Consider the following 6,625-nt stretch of genomic DNA (forward strand, 5'->3'; position numbering starts at 1 on the left):
AGCTGGTAGCCCTCGTTATCTCTTCCAGTTATATACTCAAGTCTTGAGGTGATCTGAAAGATATATTTAGCTTAGAAGAAGTAACCATATTTAGTCCATCGTTGAAGGCATTAAGTGCACTTCCGTGAACGAATTCCAGAATCAACTATTCATAGAATGTATATTGCTAAAGATTCCAAAAACTAAAATACATTTTTCTTATTGAAAAGAAAAAGATTTATGTAGTAATTTAGTGAAGGAGTGAAGGTATGTAAGTTGTTTTTTTAGAATAATTGATAGGCTGGGACTATAATTAATTCATAGATAAAAATTATTTAGAGTTTTGGATATATTCATGCCGTGTAGGTAGAGTTTATTTCTATATTGTACATGCAAATAAAAATAATGTTTAAAATGAACCTGTTCCCATTATATTATTGGGAAAAATTCAGAAATAGCATACTTAACGCTTTAATTATGAGATTCATAGCAATACTTTCATAATTGCATATTATAGCAATTTTTTATATGTATTGTTGCAAAGTGTTGCTATAAAAATACAAATACAATTTTTTTTACTGCATTAATTATCTGATCTAAATATGGTAATAATTCCATAAATTAACATTTAAAGATTACAATCCCATTAAAAGCTCATTAATCACCTTTTTTCCGTTACCTTCCAACAACCCTATTCAAATTCAAAAAAAAAATTGTATTATCCACTTGCTATATGCGTGATTCTTCAAAAAAAAAAAAAATTCAATTCAATTTTCCAGTCGCTAAACGCATGATCCTTCAAAAAAAAATCAACTCAAATTTTTGTTGAAGCTTCAAATTTACTATAATTGAACAATCAAATCCAATTGTACTTGTTGATGTTCAAAAAAAATTCGTAAAGTTCAACTATCAACATTACCTTGTTCTCGATAACACTTTGGAATTCAATTATCTTCTACGAATTAGTGCTTAAGTGTTGTTTCAGGTATTACCGTATTTTTTTTAGTATATTTTGTTTTTGCCGATTGTTTTTTTCAATTACTCAATTTGTGATGCATCGTAGATTTATTTACTGATGCTTCTATCTAGTTTTTTGTTGTCGCCATTAAATTTTGTATGAATAATTTCTAAACGAATTTCGAGTTATAAGCAATGAAGGAGTAAATTCAACATATATAATAAAAACCTTCAGAATTCAACTATTTGTTGCCAAATTTCAGTTTAGAAGTTGTTTCAGGTATTAAAATTTTACTGTTCGACTATTTATTTGATGATCGTTTGTTGTTATTTTGATCGGTTTAACAATTGAACAAATTGTGAAGATTTCTAGAATTTCGATTATGAACATAATTTAAACAAATTTTGATTTGAATTTTATTCAATTATTTTCTGAAATCCTAGATTAATGAATGATATAATTCAGCTGTTGAATGTGATGAAATTCTATTGACACATATTAAAATACAAATTAGGTATGCTCCCAGATGTATTTTTTTGTGTTTAATGTTAAAACTGCATATGTATTTTGCTATGCTTAGTGTTAACAGTGCATATGTATTTTTTGTTTGTTTGTCGGAATTTCAAAATATAACTGTATATGTGAAAATATATGTTATACGTGTTTTACTTCTGTTCGATTCAGTAGTTTCTGTATTTGGTTGAAAACTTTTGTTGTGTTTGTATTTTACTTTTAAAAAAAATTATTTGAATCTATTTTTTGAACAAATTGTGAAGCTTTGTAGAATTTCAATTATGAACATAATTTAAACTAATTTCTATTTGAATTTTATTCAATTATTTTCTGAAATCCTACATCAATGAATGATCGAATTCAGTTGTTAAATGTGATGAAATTCTATTGACCCATATCAAAATACAAATTATGTATGCTCCCAGATGAATGAGACGTCTATAACAATTGTACTGCCACCAAAGTACAAACGCCCTCCTGGAAGACCTCCTGCAAAGAAGGATCGTGGAAAATCGGGTCGAGATATGTTTGGAAAGAAGAACATCAAATCATGCACTGGATGTGGGGCTAAGGGTCACAACAGAGCTGGATGTGGGGCTAAGGGTCACAACAGACATTCTCGTAGGAAATATCATAAATGATACTTTTTTGTTTCTATATTATTTTTTAATACTTTCTTCTGCACTTTTTATAATAATGAACTCATTTTTATGGTTCTAAACATTTATTTAGAATTTACGATCTAAGCACTGTTTAATATGAATGTTGCATTTGTATATAATGCAAAATCTGAACACTGCTTATGTATTTTGACTCTACATATCATATGTATTTTGAACACTGTATATGTATTTTTAGTACAAATTTAGTAACTTTGGTTAACCTCATATGAATGTTAGCTTTAGAATGAATAAAAATTAAAATAAATATGATGTATAGAGCATAAGTATTTTTAATGCAGTTTCATATGATTTTAATAAAATTTTAAAATAAATTAATTTCATGCATTTTTCTAAATAAGTTAGTTTGAATCACCTCAAATTTATTTTGAAACTATTGAACAAAGGATAAATACATATGATATATTCTGCATATGTATTTATTTAATGCAAAATCTGAACACTTTATATGTATTTTTGATCTCTAAATCTCACAGCAAAAAAAATAAAACTGCATAAAATACTTAAATGAATTTCTTTCATTCAATTCACATACTTAAAGTTGAATTCATCTCATATGTATTTTGAAAGTAAATGAACACAAATTAAAATATATATGAAGGTAAGTGCATATGTATTTTTATTGAAAATTTCAAGATTGCATATTTATTTCAGAGGTCAATCGCACTGCAACCAATATTATTGAACACTGGAGTAAAACACATAGTACAAAATTATTGAAAACATATTCAACTTATACAACAGAAATGAATTACTTTCATTCACTTCAAAATAAGTAACACTTAAACGCTTCAGAACATGAAATAAGTTTGTACAAAAAAAACAACATCCATACACCAGTTTGTCGACTATCCAATGTAATAAATTCAACAATCATCATATTTCTAAAACTTCAGTGACACTAGTTATTCGGCTTTACTTGCCATGCCTTAAGGGTACTTCAACATCGCTATGAGCATTTATTTCTTGTTTTCCCATGTCATATATAGTCCCACAATAGTGCAGCATAACATGTACGAAGTGTGTTGGGGTTGAACTCAATCAAAGGAACTCTTTTACCATAAGAAAGACACTCTGCGTATGTTACCATATATAGACCACAGTCCCTACAAAAAAAATTGAATAATAAAATTTAATTACTACAAACGATATTGGTAAATATATATTAAAGTACTTACAAGCTTTCACTTGATTGTTGAACCAATTCTTCTGCAAATAACGCATAACAAAGATCTGACAAGTTTTTATCTTTGTATATTGGATGGTTATGAAGATCAATACCTTTCTTTTCGTAGAAATTCCAAGCTTGGGACACAATGGGATAATCTCAGCTAATTTTTGTATCTCAGCCAGAACAACTGCATAGTGATCAGAGAATTCATATGAATTATATAAGAATATGCACCTCTCGGAGAATGATAAAACTGCGAGAACCCAATGATGTTTCTCAAATTTAACATAAAAAAATCTTGTAAAACTGTAAAAAAACAACAAAACACATTAAAACTACACCTTAAACTGTATAAATCAGCAAAATACAACCAACACATCAAAAAATACATATAACATGCATATGTATTTTAAACAGAACAAATCACCTCACTGCAATTCCTAAATACATATCAGGAGAAACATAAAATACATATTAACTCACTAAAAAAATACATATTACCCCAATTGATAAAGCTTTACAGAAATCCCTAAATATATAACAGTAAATAAAAATACATATACAACGAAAAAATACCTCTTCCTCCATGTCTTCTTCAGATTCATTAGCACAAAGAGTTTTCAACATCGTCATCAACATTGTTTGACTTTTTAATTTCTTTTGCTTTTCTTTTCTTCTCAGATTGTGTTTTAATTTGTTCGTCTTTTGGAGAAGAAACTTTTTTCAACCACTTTTTTCTTCAAATTGTCAGCTATCTTCAGAAAAATTCAACCAGCAACAACAACAAATCAACTCAAAATCATCTACAATATTCATTCAACTCCGATTATCCTCCATTTATCACAACAAAACAAAACCTAGTTCCAATTCTCATCCAAAATTTAATTTTTTCAACTATATCAACTCATAAAACATTAAATTTAGTTGAAAAACAAACAAAACAAAATTCAGCAAATTCCATGACCTTGATTTTCCATTAACAACTACAAATATCAAAACCTTAAAGATGAAATGGAGAAATTATTTACAGTATAAAATAAAAAATATATATATTGAGAAATTGATAACATGCAATAACTGAATTAATTATTTACCTGAAATTGTGGAATAATAATCGTGAAAAATACGTTAAGAAGGAAAAATTTTGAAAGAGAAAATCTGATAAGAAGCATGAAAAATGGTAAAGTATAAAGCAATTAAAGGAAAGAGAAAGTTTTAAGTGTAAATAATGGAACCTGCTTTTAAGATGCGGTAATTGTGGTCCCCCACTTAAAATAATGCTACAAATGCTACACAAGATAATTAGAAAAAAGTGTTGCTATTTTTTATAAGTTAGTACTTAGGTGTGCAAACATTTGTATTTGAACAAGGGCTGGTGACTTAGTATTGGGCCTGGGTAGGTTAGAATAAATTAGGACTGGAATTATTACTTTACAAAATAGCCAACCTGACATGAGATTTGACCCATTTCATCCAATCTTGGCCAATTGAGAATTTAGTTAGTCAATTGCCTTGCAATTGTGGCCTAATTAATTTCAATTATGGCCCAATTCAATAAATTGGCTAAATTAAAACAAGATCCCATGCGAATTATCAACCATTTAATCCTGAACTTCTTGATTTAATAAAATTAAACAAGTATTTATCCAAATAAATTATTTTCAGAGTAGATCATATTTAAATCAAGATGTTAATCATTTGAATTTAGTTTCAAAAATAATCCCTAATTAAAATTCGATATTGATAAAAATGTTCATTTAAATGTCATCATTTATACAATCTCGTATATGTAAATACAAAAATATATAAATATCACTTAAATAACAAATTTAGCCCAAATACATATTTTAAAATGCATTTATTTGAAAAAAATAATTGTTGTGATTTTATTTGAAAATTGAAGAAACTCAAGATTAAACGTAGTTGTGGAGGGCAAAAATTAGGTGTCAACAACTGCCCCTTCCTTTTGGGTAGGATGGATGCAAGTAATCCTAGGCAAAGGGAGGTTGACGTTCTTAATTTTTGTCAAATCATAAATTTGAATCTGGAAGAGGTCAACTTTCGCACGAGTTTCATGGAGTTATGGCCGAACCTTGGTACCAAGTTTCCTACATATCTCAGGTTTCATGAGAATTCAGGCCACTTGTAGTTCATAAAGCTTGATTTTAAGCACAACTTTCAAGAAAATTCACCAACTCTCACGGTCTTAGAGATTTTTGTTAAACCAGGAAGCTGGGGCATAAAGGGATTTGAGGGAGGTGAAAATGCAGTAGAGTTTTCAGTATATATCCTAGCCTACATATCCCTAAGACTCAGGAAATCAGACTACTTGTAGTTCGACTCAATCGGTAGAAAAGAAAGTCTTTTATTTCAGACCATCTTTTGCTCGAAATGAGTGACAAGTTGATCAAGTTGCAGAAAAGAGGCTTGTAACCTCTTAACCATGAATGTTAGATCCTTCACATCCATAGGCAATAACTTACCTGGATATAATTTCCAAAACTCTAAGTGTGTTGCCACCCAAATTTAAAAGAAAGAGAAGGTTACCCACGGCATGAGTTTAGATATATCCCAAAGGTGAAGCTGAAACTAGAATACCCTGAAATACCCACATGCCTTTGAACAGGGGTGTGGTTGGATGGTGGTGGTGATCATCCTTTAGCTCACGTCCAAAGAGTTTGACGTCCCTGTTTATACTACGTCCCTTTTTGCTGCTAAGAAAGAGTTCCATGTTGTGCTGCATCCTTTTTGGAGTCATCCACACCTGTTGGTTTGATTTGAGATTTTCATCCTCTCGGATGCTCTCGACAATATCTCAAACAAAATTATTAGTGCAAAACATAATTCACAAAAGAGGCATATAATTTTTTACCATATCTCCATGTGAGTTGTTGTCTAAGAAGTGAAGTCATCTTTCTATATACCTATGTGGAATGAAATAACTGGAAATGCCAAACACTTGTTGTATAATTATGAAATTTGTCGGTTGAATGTCTTCAAAGTGGGGTGGCCCTTTTGGACACCGGCGACACTTTATGCAGAACGGTCCCTGCAACTATGTAATCTTGTGCTGGTGTGGCAACCCTTTTAGTTACCTATATCGCTTGTTGTATGTGGAATGATAATATCTCCAGTTATAGCTGATGATCGATTTATAAATTTTCCTTAAATTGTCAATCTTTTGATAATCTTGAGCATTAGTTGACATTGGATACGAGGTGACTTATAGATATCCTTTGAATTACTAGACACTAGGTAATCCCGCACATTATCCGACCTTGGATAAGAGATGGCTTACGTATATGTCTGCAATCGCTAGCTTTC

This window comes from Capsicum annuum, unplaced genomic scaffold (assembly GCF_002878395.1).
Source record: "Capsicum annuum cultivar UCD-10X-F1 unplaced genomic scaffold, UCD10Xv1.1 ctg4105, whole genome shotgun sequence".
Taxonomy (NCBI): Eukaryota; Viridiplantae; Streptophyta; class Magnoliopsida; order Solanales; family Solanaceae; genus Capsicum; species Capsicum annuum.